The sequence below is a fragment of the Protopterus annectens genome, chromosome 11.part0, assembly GCF_019279795.1.
Source record: "Protopterus annectens isolate FY-2018-M chromosome 11.part0, PAN1.0, whole genome shotgun sequence".
NCBI classification, from domain to species: Eukaryota; Metazoa; Chordata; order Ceratodontiformes; family Protopteridae; genus Protopterus; species Protopterus annectens.
Genome location: NC_056745.1, coordinates 1,411,508,314 through 1,411,524,600, shown reverse-complemented (window position 1 = coordinate 1,411,524,600; position 16,287 = coordinate 1,411,508,314). Strand labels below are relative to the sequence as shown.

The 16,287-nt window shown below is 37.3% G+C and overlaps 1 long non-coding RNA gene across 1 annotated transcript in view; it reads left to right on the top strand.

Moving 5' to 3' along the window:
• The window catches only part of LOC122815872, a 755,742-nt gene extending 747,881 nt beyond the window's left edge, over positions 1-7,861 (top strand). The window contains exon 4 of the long non-coding RNA XR_006367008.1: positions 6,478-7,861. This is a non-coding gene — a long non-coding RNA (uncharacterized LOC122815872). The remainder of the gene's footprint in view (positions 1-6,477) is intronic.
• The last annotated feature ends 8,426 nt before the right edge of the window (positions 7,862-16,287 follow it).

Here is a 16,287-nt window from a genome sequence, read left to right as displayed (position 1 = left end):
GTTGCTGGAGAATGATGTGGTGAGCTTGGCTACTGAATCAATAAAGAAAGAGTTGAATTGGATAGCTAAGGTATGATCTGGAGAGTTAGGGTCAGGGCAGGGACTGTCTTTTTTGCCAGGAGAGAGGAGAACAGATATACTGTTCCAAACTTTTGGGGGGTTGGATCTATGATTGTTTTGATACTTGGAGTAGTAGGAATTTTGGTCTAAATCAATTTATGTTTTCACTTTATTACAAAGTTGCTTATACTCAGTAAGGGTGTTAGGTGTTTTAGTTTTATGGTGATGCTTCCAAGATTTATCTCGGACATTCCTGAGTATAATAGTTACTTTAGTTAGCCAAGGGGTGGATTTGGTTTTGATTCTTTTGGTTCTGGGGGGAGCAAAGCTATCTAGTATGTTATTGAATGTAGTATTGAAGTATGTAGCAGTGCCAGCAAGAGTAAGGGTTTTTACAGGGCTCCAGGTCATATGTTTTAGTGACTCAGAGAAAGCTAGAAGGCTGAAGTTTTTTAGGGTATGAGTTATGATGTAGTTGTGGTGAAGATGGAGGGGGGATGGTGAGGGACGAGCAAAGGCAGGGAGATGATTGCTGAGTGAGTTGGGTAGGGAGCCATTGTCAGAAATGGAGTTGGGGTGAGAAACTAATATCCAGTCCAGAACACTACTGGAGTTGTTATCTTTATTAAATCTGGTAGGAGAGGTAATTATTTGGGTGTAGTTGTATAGGTTTATATTCTGAGGTGATGTAGGTGATTGAATAGAAGTCCAGTTTATATTTACATCACCTAGGAGTATAGTTTCTTATATTGGATAAAAACAAGAAAGGATATCTACAAGAATGGGGATGTTATTTCCTGGTGGAATATAAAGGGCAGCTATACATATGTTTTTATGGTTATTAATTTTTAGGAAGGCCAGGGTTAGTTTAGCTGTTGTGAATTGGGGTATAGGCTTGGTAAAGGGTGTCCGTGTTAGGGAGGAGGAGAAAAGTAGGGCTACTCCACCACCTTTCTTTAGAGTTCTGTCATTTCTTATGATCTTGCAGTTGGGAGGAGCAATTTAGGAATCTTTTATGTGGGGAACCTTGCATGTTTCGGTGATAGATATAGATAGAGAGAGAAATATATATATATATATATATATATATATATATATATATATATATATATATATATATATATATATATATATAACATTTAACTGTGCACAATTCACTGAAAGCTCAATTCACTGAAAACACAATTCACTGAAACACATTTCACTGAAAGTTATATATGGCCTTTTCCCCACTGTACTGCGAACCTGGAGTTAGAATATATAGTAAGGGGGGTGTGGGGGCACCACCCCCCACATTGGGGGGTGTGGTGGGTGGTAGTTCCCCACCTATTTTAAATATTTTGAACTATACACATGGAAGCTTGAAATTTCAATAAATTACTGTTTTCTAAACTTAATATATATCCAAACTATGTGGGATGCTATGCCCCCACACCCCCTTACCATATATACTAACTCCAGGGTCACACTACAGGTTGGAAAAGGCCATATATAACTTTCAGTGAAATGTGTTTCAGTGAGTTGATTTTTCAAGGAAATGTGCTTTCAGTGAATAGTCCTAGACCCATATATATATATATATATATATATATATATATATATCTATATATATATTAGACAGTTTCTAGGAGAGTACACAGATAATAATGTATGTGGAACACAGGTTTCTGCAGTGATAAGGTTTTAAGTCATATGGCACAACAATTGTATTTTATTTTATGTATTTGTTTCTTCAGATGTCTTACAGCCATATTTTTCAGTAATGTATCATAAAGCATGACGTCACTAGTTAGAAAGTTTGTCATCTGTACTGAAGATTAACAGTTTCCATATTTATTCCTTTTTTGTCACTTGTATTACCTAACAAGCAGATGATCAAATTTGGATTTTGCAGCACACCGCACTACTTGCTAAGCAGGATTCTTGAGAATGTACAGATGTTAATGAGCAAATGTCAAGTAACTTACGGACAGTTGCTGGTTAAACTCCAGCTACTTGAGGCATTGAAAGGCTAATCAGACATGTGTCCCCATTGATGTTCTGCAACAAATCTAGCTATCCTGTTGTAAGTCAGTTCAAGCTTATGGATTAGTGCAGAATTTAGGGAGGTTAAGAGATGTGCAGAATGCAAAAGTAAAGTTGCGAACTGCTCAATGTAAACATGCTAAAATAAAAGATAGAGCATCATATGGGAAAATGCACTGCAATGTGGATTAAACATAGAACTCACATAGTTAAGGTGGCAACTGCCACCTGAGAAAGTAGGAATGTAACCAGTGGAGTACCTCAAGGCTCAGTATTAGGACCCCTCATTTGTGATATATACTTGTCTGTTTGTTAAATGCTTTTCTGACCTCTGTATAGGAAATCCTTATGTGTGACTATCCAAATTCACTCATGACTGCAGGCTGAGTGTTATTGTCTACTCTCCCACTGACAAAAGTTCTTCAGCAAAAACTAACCCTTAAAGACAGTGATGTACAGAGAAAGGGATCAGTCTAAAGTGTGACAGTAAGACCTTTGTGAAGCATCCCTCATCTGCAACTTTCTTCATAGCCAGTATCCCACACCACTTTGTCAGGGATTCCTCTACCTAGAGTGAGCGGCATGATGCTAGGGAATCTTCTTGGCTAGGCTTATATAGGCTCCAGGGCCGTTAGCCTAGTACACACCTATGAACACACCTATGAACCTATGACAGTTCCCTCACCTTTGATCACCTTGTTGTAACAGTAGTTAAGAATTCTGTGTATGTCGCAAATGTATAATGGCTGCTATTATCCCTCTGTAGTCTGACATAAGAAGACCAGTTACCTATTTTAATACCCCTTTCTACTTGTACCTAGCCAGTCATTTCATGCAGCAAGAAATGTCAAATTATTCCTGACAAAGCAGATTATTATCCTAAAAACCTTTAGCTACCAAAACTGACTATGCTCCCTATCCTCTGTCTTTATACACTCTTGTGTAGAGATGCCATCAAAAACCCCCCCATACTAATAGGTCTCTTATACCCTCACCCTAATAGGTCTCTTATACCTTCAAATGACAAATGGCTGGGCAAAAAGCTGGACCAGTGATGTTAACCTCTAACAACACATAAATAATAAACTTTGAAGGAATTAATTCACTACTCAACAGTTGCCTCATTTCTGACATAAATTATTCTTTCAAGTTAACTAGAGTCACACCCTTACCTACTTCATGACTACCAAGTGATTGGATGTGTACCTGCAAGTTCATTCCCAGCATGACATGTCTTTACATCCAGGAAGTGGGGGTACATCTTGAGTTCCTAACCTCAACATATGTTAAAATGCATTCTTAATTCACTGAATTGACAAAAATAATTTTCTTCCTAGAAGACTCACCCTGAGTCATTTGTACATAAACAGAAAGGAACTCCTGCTACTGTATGAAAATGCATGCATGCATACATACATGCATGCATACATAGATACATAGATACATGCCTACATAGTTTTTAAATGGGTTAGTTCTAGTAGAAAGAGATATGAGGTGGTATTTATACTGAATAAAGAAAATCTGGCAAGGTCACTGGGGATTTTACCTACTGTTTTTGATAAGTCCGTGGAATCTTTCACATCTGCCTGCACTGCCACTAACTCGAGCAGATGGGGCCTCAGTTGAACATCTCATGTGAAGGAAAGCACACTCAAGAATGCAGCACCCCCCTTATGCTACACTGCAGTGTCAGTACTGAAATATCAATCCAAGTATCTGACATGTTAATAGAACCCACAGGCATGTGCACCAAAGGACAGTATGTTGTCTGTTGAGCTACTGAGACTATGGTGGTCAAACCAAGGTTATGTGTGCTGCCAACACATTCTGTTTCACTAAAATCAAATGCTGTGGTAAATTTCAAGTTGTGTATGCATGTGTGTGTGTGTGTGTGTGTGTGTGTGTGTGTGTGTGTGTATGTGTGGGTGTGTGTGTGTGTGTGTGTGTGTGTGTGTGTGTGTGTGTGTGTGTGTGCATATATATATATATATATATATATATATATATATATATATATATATATATATATATATATATATACAAGGTAAACTAAAATATTTTATCTCTGCTTATCTTATTGATTACTTAGTTATAAGCCATAGTTTAAGCTATGCTTGTATGTTGGCGCACATGTTCTCTATTATTTCTGATAATGAAGCTACATATAAGAACAGAAAATGGTCTGTCTTTCAGGGATGCTAAATGGGATATGCTAGAGTAGGAAACTGCAGATGATGGAATATATGTATCAGTATGTATAATAAATTAGGTAATTGACAATTGTATTTCTGTGGATTGCTGTACAACTTAAATTTAAGGGAAAATGTAACGCAAAAAGGTATACATATTATTTGTTGCAGAAAGATGAACAAGTATTACACTTCCCCACAGCTGCGTATTCTTATTCAAATAAGGCCAGAGATTCAGTCTAGGAGTTGAAACAGAAGTAAAAAAATCCAGTTGCAGTTTGGGAATGTGTTAATATGAATATAATGATTCAAATAATATAAGCCTTTGAATGCTAGCAGAAGCAAGACAGTGGAGTACAATGTTAATTATGTTGTACTGCAATCAATATAAAAATCAAATTTGACTGCTTAGTAAAACCATGTAGATCTATGTTCAAAATACATGAAAGACATCATCTGAAGAACTTTCTGTGGGTATACAAGCTGTGGTTAAAAACAATCTTGCAAATAGTATCAATTTTGATTAATCATATTTGAAAGAACAAACATATTAACACTGGTTTTACCTTTCACCTATATTGCACCTTTAACTTATTGTCAGGAAAACACACCATAAGTTTTGATGTCATCCACATAACTATGTATTACATCAAATCAAGACAGTCTTTTAAAACTGAACACCACTCATTGTTTTAACATCTGGAATAAATTAAACAGTTATTGTATTACTATTAAAGTTAAATGAATGGAATATTATACGAAGGTTTCCAGATGCTGAAGATATCATTTATGTGTGTGATTTTAAGTAAGTGAAAGTGGACAAGAGAACCTCTTTTCTATGACCTTTCCTTTAAAAAATAAACAATTCAATGTATATGTCGTTTGCAGCTCTGTGCACAATCTAAGCGCTAATAAGAAACATATTGAGAGACATCCAGTCAACTGCAACTTGTGAAACTAATACTTTGTTTCTGTTTACCAGGGAATTGAAGAATGTGCTTCTACTTAACAATCCTTTTTGGCAGACTACCAAATTTTCCATAAGGCATGCTCATATGGATAAACACAGGATTAACAGAATCCCATTTAGCAAGATTTTATAATATGTGGCTTTGGCACTAGAAAGCAGACATGAACAGCAGGAGACAGTAATTAAGAACACATTGAGTAGGGGGAAAAAAGGCTGTTTCGGAAACTGGGAACTTTCCCTAGCAGTCATTTGCACAGTGTCACCTTATGCAATGTAAACAAACAAACAGATTGGCACTTCAGAAAACATCTGCTTAAGCAATGAGTTGTAGTAAACAGCTGCTTGTCCTAAGGTAATGACTTGCTTTGACTTAAGATTCCCACCAAATCTTAGAGGGCATGTCTGATTAGTATCTAATAGCATTTTTTTCTGTTTTGTTTCTTTATTGCTTGACTGATCAGTTGATTTACTTATTGCATTTAGCTTAATAGTCCTAGCAAAAATCAGAATAACTGAGTTCCCATCCATATTTTGTCAGTAAGAAATTGTACATCCTCTGGCCAGCATCCAATCTAGGCATTTCATAATTGCATGGGCATTGACAGTACATGAATAAATGTTAAAATTAATCTAACCTTCCTCAAACTTTAACGAAAAATCCTTGGAATGTTCTGCTGTGGGCAACTTAATTCTCTGAGAAGAAAGCTTTCTATCTTTATGTTTTTTTTTTTTTTTTTTTTTTTCTCATTTTACTGCCAGGGCAAACATTTTGAAAATGTACCATAATTTGCTTCAGATGCCAAATGTACTTTCTGTCTAGACTTTCAGAAATTAAAATGTAAAGATATGTCAAGATAGCTTGTATGTGCAGTTAAATGCTACTAGACACCTGTTGCGATGATATAGCTTAGAGCCTTCCAAATAGGACAAAGAAATGGAAGTTCTAACCATAATTTGAAAGTCACCCACTTTATGATCTTTCCACATTTCCGTTTCAGCTGGAGTTGGTACAAAATGTCAAGTAGTTAGAGAGGTCATTGGGTACACTCCCATGAAGAGTAGGTTAAAAATTAATCATTCACATTTATTTGAATAACAATTATTATTCTTCTATTTCAACAGTTGTTCATTTTATCACTTCATTGATTATTACAATCTGCTTAGAAACAGGCATCAACTTGTTTACCGCTAGCAGTTTACCACAAACATACTTATTAAAATTTCTTTTCCCAGGAGACCATCTGATGAAGTGCTTGTTACGTTTTTCCTATGTCGACAGTCAAAAGAGAGGTGGAGTGATACACTGGTCAAGGACAGGCAAGATTTTAAGAAAGGCCCTAGAAGGAAAGAAACAAGTTGCGAGGAGCTGGAATTATTTCATGTTGGATGGCAGACATGTATGAAGTGACAAAATACAGAATTTACCTAAAGCAGAATTTAACTGTAATCTTTCTAAAGGGTTAAAATTCACCCCTGCATCCTTTGCTGAAATGTGGAGTTTTGCTTATTTATTTATTTTGATCTTAGGAAATTCAGTGAAATGCTAAATCTTTTGTAATGGTAGTTTGATTTTAACTAGTACTGCATTTACAGGAGATTTAACATTAATGTAACCTCAAATTCTAATGTTGCTGTATTTGGAAGGGCATGCAAGAGAGATTTTAGGACTTGGAATGAAAAACACCTTGTTTTAATAACAACAGAAAACAATAATGGTTTCTGAAAATGATTGATATAGTAACGATAAACAAGATGACAAGATGGCGAGGATTCATACATCCATAGATTCATAGACTGTTACTAGGCTAATGACCCAGGGGGGGTCTTTCTAAGCCTAGCCAAGTTTTCCCAAAAGAATAATGATAGAAAAGTGCTGCTTACAGAATATGAATATTATTTACACAGCATATCTTTGCATGTAGCTAATAAAGCTGGATTATAATTATAGGTATATAGGTAGCTGTCTGAAATGTCAGGACTCACAATGCCGAGTCCAGGAATATAGAAACTGAATGACTGAAAATCTTAACTAATATATGACAGGTCTAGCATTGTCATTTCTTGTGATATTCCCTATTCTCCAAGATTTGATGAGCTTGGAGCTGGCATATAGAAGTTTGATGAGGTGCAGAAGGGCTTCAGGAAGAACAAGTATAAAAGAGATGAGTGTTGTTTGATATTCACTTTACTGTTGCACCTTCAGTGTTTTTTGGTGACATTTTGGGTCCATGTTAAATATGCTGATGCCATAAATAGTAATTGTTTTGTAATTGTTGCATTTTAAAATATATGTTACAAGTTTCTAAATATTAAAAAGCTATATTCTCCAATGAAATGTGGGCTCTCTAAGGTATTTAAAAGTTTCAGTAATCCACTGCTAAGACCATCTCTGCCAGGAATGGTGGACTTTAATTGTCAAGATCTTGCATTTTGTTGATTATAAACTCAAGTCTATTATAATTGGTATGAACACAAGTCATAGTGACAAATGAGTTTTTACTGAAGCTGTCAAATCACTGTTTAAGTACCTTATTCATTGCAATTACTGTGCTTTGCTTCTTTCCACCAATTCTGATTATGTTGGAAGTTTTATTAAGATGTTGTTGTTATTGTGTGTTTTAATACTAAGAAACATTTATTTAATTGATAGATATTTATAGTATCAGACGTGTGATACAGATATGCATGCATCTGATTGCACTTACATCCACTGGTGGTTGAATATGTACATTCCAAATGATGCTTATAGCAGTAATTACATTTTAAATTTCTGAAAAGGCTATATTATATTTATTAATGCCATGCTATTTGAATACATGGATGGTGAAAATATGCTGCAACATTTTTTTAAATATTTGAATTAGTGCAATAGCTATATTTAACTGAATACATTCATTTGCTCGACTATCACTCCTTTTTATATATATATTGCTATATAAGGAAAAGGGGACCTTATCCTATAAAATATATCACAAAAAAAATAATTGAATGTCCTTTTTCGGATTTTTCCAATAACTGCTCACTATGTTAAAATAACATTTCAATATTACATTTACTTTGTGTTTCTAAAAAAACAATGATCTGATTGTACTTTAACAGAAAACAAGTTTATTACTATTAGAATTTAAGAAGGATGGCTACTGTGCAGCTTTGTTGACTCAGTCTTATGCTAAGGTGTAAATAGCAAGAAATGACTTTTTGGTTGAACGTCTATCCTGTGTAGGGCTAATGGGCAAACTGGGAGTGTTGTTAAGTCCGAATAAAAGCAAATGTTATACATAATAGAGTATACTGTCAGTTTTAGGTGCACAGCAGAAGTAGACTGGAAATGTTTGCATGGTTATTTTGCATAGAAAAGGGTGGAGGATTTTGTGTCCAGGGAAGTCTGTACTTGCAGTCAAGAGAATAAGGATCTACTTCACATGTCTGAAAACTCAAAATATTGAATTTCATTTGATTGAGATCACAATACCTAATTTTCAAAATACTGAAAACTCATCTGACTGAGTCTCATTATATTGAAAGCTTACAATGCTGAATTTCAAAATACTGAATTTTAAGGCATAGACATGCACACTTACAACACCAATGACTAACTCTTTTCAAAACTTAAAAACTACTTACTTACCCTCTTAACAGAAACCGGACAATATAAAACCAAACTAGGTGGGGGCTAAGGCCCCAGACCCCCCAATATGGGCCCCCCAAATATATATACTAACTCCAGGATCGCACTACAGTGGGTTAAAGGGCATATACTTTTACTTCCCTTACCATAATGTACACACTGCCACTACTGCGGGAAGCACATGAAATGTCCACCACATTAATTTGGATACTCCTCATAGAAATGTAGAGACATAGCCACATTTAGAGACATTACAACACTACTCTCTATGCTAGTAGTGGTATTCTGAAAGTCAGCACTTTAAGTTGCAGTCGTTTTTTTATCACAAGGAAGTCACATGTGAAGGGAAACACATCCCATCTTCTTGTTGTTGTTGTGTCTTTTGGCTTTTCCCGGTTAGGGGTCGCCACAGCGGAACTCCGGTCCACTAACTATGGCTTAAAATTTACTGTTTTGAAATTTAGCATTGTAAGCTTTCAGTATAATGAGACTCAGTCAAATGAGTTTTGAGTATTTTGAAAATTAGGTATTGTGGTCTCAGTCAAATGAAATTCAATATTTTGAGTTTTCAGTCATCTGAATTCAGTCATTTGAAGTAGACGTGAGAATAAATATTAAATATGGGTCCAATTATGAAATATGACATACTAGATTATTAATGTTCAAATGACCTAAAAATGTTGCTGAGCTGATGAGTTGTAACATCAAGACAACAGAATAACTGACAGTGGCTGTAAGTGGTTGTGTGAGATTGCATTACAGCAGAGAATGGGGTTCTGCCCTTTGTCCAGCGTAGTGCAATCTCTTAGTTCATATATTTAATTACCACGGGATGTGGGCATTTCAGAGGAGCTTACCCTCCTACAAATTGATTTGTTGTTAATGTTCTTGACTTCTCAAGGTTTGTACTCTATTTATTCTGTGGAGTTTCAATCACCTGGTGTCAGTCTTGTCATAATCAACATTCTGGATTATCGGTCTTATAAAATAAATAGATCCCATTAAATACAAAGTAGCAAAGTAGCCACCAGTAATTTAAAGAGACTGGTTCATCTCAGAAGTGTGAAATCTGAAAATAACTGCTACATTTGTATAAAGAATAAATAGAGATTTAAAAAGCCACCAGATTTTGAAGTTCAGTGTTGTAATGTTAAAACTGTTTTCCAAGAGAGGCTTCCCTTCTGTAACCCTCAAAGATGGAAGGCTATGATATGCATTTCCAAGCTACTTACATATACTAATTTTGAAGCAACTATACTTCAGAGTAATTGGAATGTCTTGTGGTCTCACACTTCACATATATTCCCTTAAATTCCCAGTTAAGTTTCAGTAGTTAGGAAACAGGACAGATATTCAACAAATAAATGTAATTTGCCTTTTGCCATTTGTATATCTGAGCAAGTAGAATATGTAACCATGCACAGAGCTGATTCATGTTTCTTTACAGGACAAACTAGAGCAATGATAAAAAAAAAGAATCTATATATGCATGCAACTGCTATGAACAGAACCAAGACGCTGTCCTCCAAAAAAGTATCTATCAATATCTGTTGCTATTAATAGAACTAAGACACTTTCCTCCAAAAATCGAAGACAATCTGGAGGTCCCCTGAACTACAGAGTGAACTGGCACCTCACCTGTGTATCATGTTCAATCACAGCCTCACCTCAGGCTTTGTCCCTACCGAATGGTGCACTGCTACAGTCATCCCTCTCTACAAAGGAGAAGCGACTACAGACCCTAAGAACTATTGCCCCATTAGCCTGATGAGTCTGATATACAAATCTATGGAATGCATCATCATGGACCTAATAAACAAGGATATAGGGAATCTCCAAACTCTGGATCCCACATAGTGGTTTTGTGAAAGGTAGATCATGCCTCCTCAACTTGGTCGACTTCTTTTAGTCAGTCACCAGAGCTGTAGATGAATGGAAAGTGGTTCATACAGCCTACCTTGATCTGGCCAAGGTCTTTGATACCATTTCCCACTAAGGAATCATAGAAAAACTCACTAAGCTAGGCATCAACCCCTATATCACTAGGTGGGGTGCAAACTGGCTCAGGGCCGGCCTTAGCCGAAATGGCACCCTAGGCGAAGTAGTGCTCTGGCGCCCCTTAAGCTCCACCTATACCACACTCATGAAACACCCCTATGTGAGCCATATTCACTGGGTCATTCCCTAAGAAAGCCAATCTAGTCATTTCCTTAAATTATTTAAATGCATAGGAAGAAAAAGATACCTTGTAATGTAGTTAAACTGCAACTACATTTGCATATGTATTTTCTACTTGAAATACCAGAGCCAGATCATGGTCAAATAGGGTTCTAGGAAGGGTAATAGACCGCCACCCCAGAGCAGCCCTTCCTGCAGCAGCCCCCCCCCCCACAGCCATTCCAGTGTTACATTATTTGGTTATCTCACCAGTTACCACGAGTATGTTCTATTATTTGCTTCTACAATGACTACAGATATTAAAATAAAGTAGCACAAACACAGATAGCCATTTGCTAAACAAACAATACAGTCTCACAATGAAAATAGACTTAGCATGAGCAGTAAACTTGTCTGCCCTTGAAACTCATTCATTGAAATGGCAAAACTTAACATTCATTGAAAGCATGAAAACCCACATTCATAGAACTGCATCTGGTTGGTGGAGAGAATTAATTTTACCTTTGGGCTGTTTTCAAAACAGACTGCGTGCACATATTTTTTTAGGGCCATGCATACATGCATTTATTCATTAATTCACTGTCCTGATTGTATCAAATTATATTCCTTGTATAATACAGCACAACTTGTTTGAATATGTTTTAAATTTGTAGTTTTAAACATTCTTTTAATAAGCAATGAAACAAAATTTATGAACCAAACTATGCATTTCAGAAAATTTGAACCATAAAGGGCCACTCAAGACTTCTATCATTACAATCCACCAATATTACTCAACACACACAATCTCTACAGAAGTAAAATCATCTGAATTCCACATTAAAGAAATCTGTAACTAATGAAGAGGTTGCTACTGGCAAACAACTTAACTTTACATGTCAATGTTATCTACAAATTCAGTGCCTGTTGCCCTTGAAAAATTAATTGCCTATATTACATAAAAAATTGGTAAGTTAGAAATGTTGCAATAGGAAATTAACAAGTTCACAGTCACTAGGTATCTCATACAAAAGACCATATTCAGGAGTGTAGAACCCCTATACCCCTTATAATGCACCAAACAATCAACAATCATATAGGCACTGCATAGCAGCAGTCCATCTACATGGTGTGGGAGTGGAATCCACAGCCTTCTGCACCAAAGGCAATTATGCTACTAACACTGCTTTCACATTCTACAACACAGTGTGCCATTTGATAAACAAAAAACAGCTAGTTGCACACTGAAAACATTTACACTTGCTACAGTGTGCTAAATTTGTAGCTCTGAACATTTTTCCAGTAAATAATGAAACAAAATGTATGACCCAATAATGACAAACTTGCCCATTTCAGAACATTTTAACCATAAAAGTCCCCTCAAACAGTATCAGTCAATAAGCACGATCTCTGCAGAAGTAAACATCATCTGAATAATTCTACATTAAAGAGATGCTATTACTGGCAAAGAACTTTACATTTCACTGTTCTATCTACAAAGTCAGTGCTTGCTGCCCTTGAAGAATTAATTGCCTACGTTGTATTAAAGAAAAAAATGGTACACTGGTAATATTGCAATAGAGAATGACTGAGAAACAGACAAGTTCATAGTTACTAGGCATCTTAAACAAAGGATGGCACACTAAGGAATGCAGAACCCGTATCCCCTGTTAAAATGCAACAACTAAATCGTCAACTAGGACATTACATACCATGCCTCCATAACTCTCAACCTCTTAGCACAAGAAATCAGAACGAAGCCTAAAAAACGGGGGGGGGGGCAAAGGCCCCCAAACAGGGTCAGATTATAAATATGGCTCTTATAGACCTAGAAAGTTGCTAGAATAACAGCATTTGTCTTAGCATGCACTTTCTGAAGGAAATGAAGGCTGAAAATCAAATGCATTATTGATTGACATTTCACCTCAGTGATCTATCAGATCAAATATTTTAGATGGACAAGACAAAAAATGTAAGGCAAAATCTGTGAACTATACAACATTATCGACAATGGAGATCTATGTCTCAGCACTCTATCAATGGATACATGGGCTTTGGGGAGAAGGAAACTGGCCAGGAGTGTTAGCTGTAAGAAAAAAGTGATAGCTGTGGGGAGGGGTAAAGTGTGTGTGTGTGTGTGGGGGGGCAACTAATAGGTTGAGAGCTCTGATCTTCAGTAATACAGTGCCCCACTCACTGTAAGATTCATCAAAAAAAGAAATCTTAAATCACAGCCAGTTTTTCACCTGCAGCAATCCATGAAGAAAGACTGTAATGTTTACTCTTAAGAGAAATTAACAAAATGCTGCCATACATTTCTGCTACCTGCACGGAGTTTATATGCCTCTCCTCCCACCTAACATATAAAACATGTTGAAATTTCCCCATACCTCTCAACCAGCTTCCAATATCAGATCCAAACGATGCAGGTCTCGGTAAGCAAAAGAGTGATCCCCACATTTCCAAACGCCTGGTGGTACTCAGTAACAGAGGTTAAGGAAGTAGAGAACCTAACTGAAAACAGTTGCATTGTTACATTTCCATGATTATGCAAGGAATGTCATTAAAGTCTTTAACTGATTATTGGAATTAGTGTGCGTTGTTGTGTAAGTGGATTGTGCCAGTATTTGGACAGCACTCTGTAGAATATAGAGTGGCAATATTGGTTTATTAAACAAAAGGACTTTACCAAATGCTGTAAGTTTGATTAGATGGAGAAGGTGTGTTCCATTGCATTAAGAACCGTAAGGTGGGATACCAATGAAGTTTGCAGATATTATACGCTGTTTGAGGTTTGAAATTGTGGTGATGTGTCAAATGACTGTTCGCCATGATAGCTTCCAAAAGGGGATACTGCCAGGTGAATAGGAAGGTTATTTCCAAATCTGGAAATCTAGTCCTATAGCTGTTCTAATTTTGAGACTAAGATCTCTGGGAAATTTGTTAGAATGCTAGTAAATAGGTTTTGGCTGTAATGACTAACCAGTGGCCATTGAGGAAGGGTTTCACATGATGCAACATTTCCAGCTTTTGATTTTTGTTGAGGGCTAAGCAATGACTGGGAGAAGCCGAAAACAACAACAACTTGCAAAAGTGCCAGCAGCTTCTGGGGTTGGGGGGTGGGGACTGAAATGCACAGTGAGAGAGAATAGCTGCTATTTCCAAACACACAAATTCAGAAACACACACACAAACTTTCTCTCGCGCACAGAAGCCCAGTGTAAACTACACAGACGCACACATACACTTACCTTCGTTTTAATCTAATTGCCACATTCGTACACATGGCGTTAACTCTTCTGCTTGTTTAATTTCCGCTTGTTTACATCTACATCTGCGTACGTGGATGTGATGCATGCATGTTCCTCCTTAAAGGAGAAGACTCCACTACCGTGGAGTGTAGTTTTTTTTTTTTTTTGTTAATTCTTAAAGTCCTGGCCAAACTGCAGCTGGTATAAAAGTAGGAGGGGCGCTCACTTCCCCTCCTCCCTATGATTCCGGTGCCCATGGCTTATTTATTTTAATTAATTTACTTTCTTATTATGCGTTCACATACTAAGAACAGTAAATTCATTAAAATAAATAAGCACAAATTGCGCCCTTTATAAGGCGGTCCTGTACAGCACCCTAGGCAGTCGCCTAGTTCGCCTATGCCTAAAGCTGGCCGTGAACTGGCTCACAGATAGAATTCACACTGTGAAAATAGCTGACTCCAAGTCAGACTACTGACTAGTCACAAGTGGAGCCCCACAGGGTTCTGTCCTGGGTCCTTTCCTGTTTGGTATCTATTTCTCTGAAGCCCAGGCCAACACGAAGGGACTCTGGCTGACAAAATTCACAGATGATTGCAAGTTAGGAGCTATTATTAACTCTCCAAGTGATGTTGAATTCCAACAGAATGCCTCACTCAGACAAATGACTGGTGTCAGAACCATGGCCTTAAGCTCATTGCCAAAAAATGTGTCATCACCCCTTTGGGAAAAACCCGGTTCCCATGAATTACCACATTGATGGTAGTCCACTGACACAGAAGGCATTATAAGAGATATGGGAACACAGGTTGACAGCAACCTCTCTTTCGATCACCACAGCCACTGTGGTCAGAAAGTCCTTCTATGTGTCAGATCTCATTACTAAAGGTTTTGCATCCAGGAAGAAAGAGGTCATTGTCACCCTCTACTCTTCCCTCATTAGGCCAGTCATTGAGTACAATGACCCCTTTGGCATGTACCTCACTAGACACCTGCAACAACTGGAGAGGCCGCAAAAAAGTACCTCACAAATTGGATCCTAGGCCTTAAACACTTGTCCTATATGGACAGATTCAAAAAAATCCAACTATTCTCTGTTCTATATCACTTACTAAGAGGCGAGCTCTGCTTGACTTACAAAGCCATGTCTGATCCAGCTTTGTTAGAAATGCTACATCTAAAGAAATCCAAATCTCTCCACACTGCATGCTCCAGAGAGCTCAACCTCATTACCACAATCAACAGAACATACTGGAGGAACAGGTTCATAACCCAGAGACTGCCCATGGTATGCAATAGACTTCCCATACATGTCAAGCAGAGCCACTCGCTGACCCTCTTCAAGAGAAATCTTGATGAGTGGATGGGAAATAGAAAATTCACCCCGGGGATAAGTCCAGTTGCTCTACTCGACTGTGGCACTGGGAACTAAGGTTGGGTGGCACGATGCCAAGGTAATCCTATGGCTCAGCTTGTAAAGGCCCCTGGGCCATTAGCCTAGTACACACCTATGAACCCATGAACCTATTAGTACAGTATGATATTACTAGCGCTTTAGTTAAACAATCTGTACAGTATTCTGGCCATAATGTATTTCTTTTTTCTGTTTTTCCATGGTGTGGGCTTGAGACAAGGGGTCATGATGCTGAAAACCTTTTATTGAGAATGAAAGCTGAAAGACAAAGCCATTTCAGAGGCAAATACATGGTCTGAGTTAAAGGAAGATATCAGTATTGAGATCTGTTTGAAAAAAATTGCAATACTAACAAATTTGATGAAGGATTAATAGATATACTTTGCAGATATGCACACACATCTGATGAAGTATGAATTGAAGGCCACTATGGACAACACTGATTCATGAATTTGGATTGAGGTAGTCCACAGTGGGGTACATAAGCCACTCTGCTTTCGTCAGTGGCATACATGTGTATCGAGAACGCCACTGTGCACTATATTATCCTGTGCTTAGGATGGAGGACAGGAGTATCGAATATACCACCATGC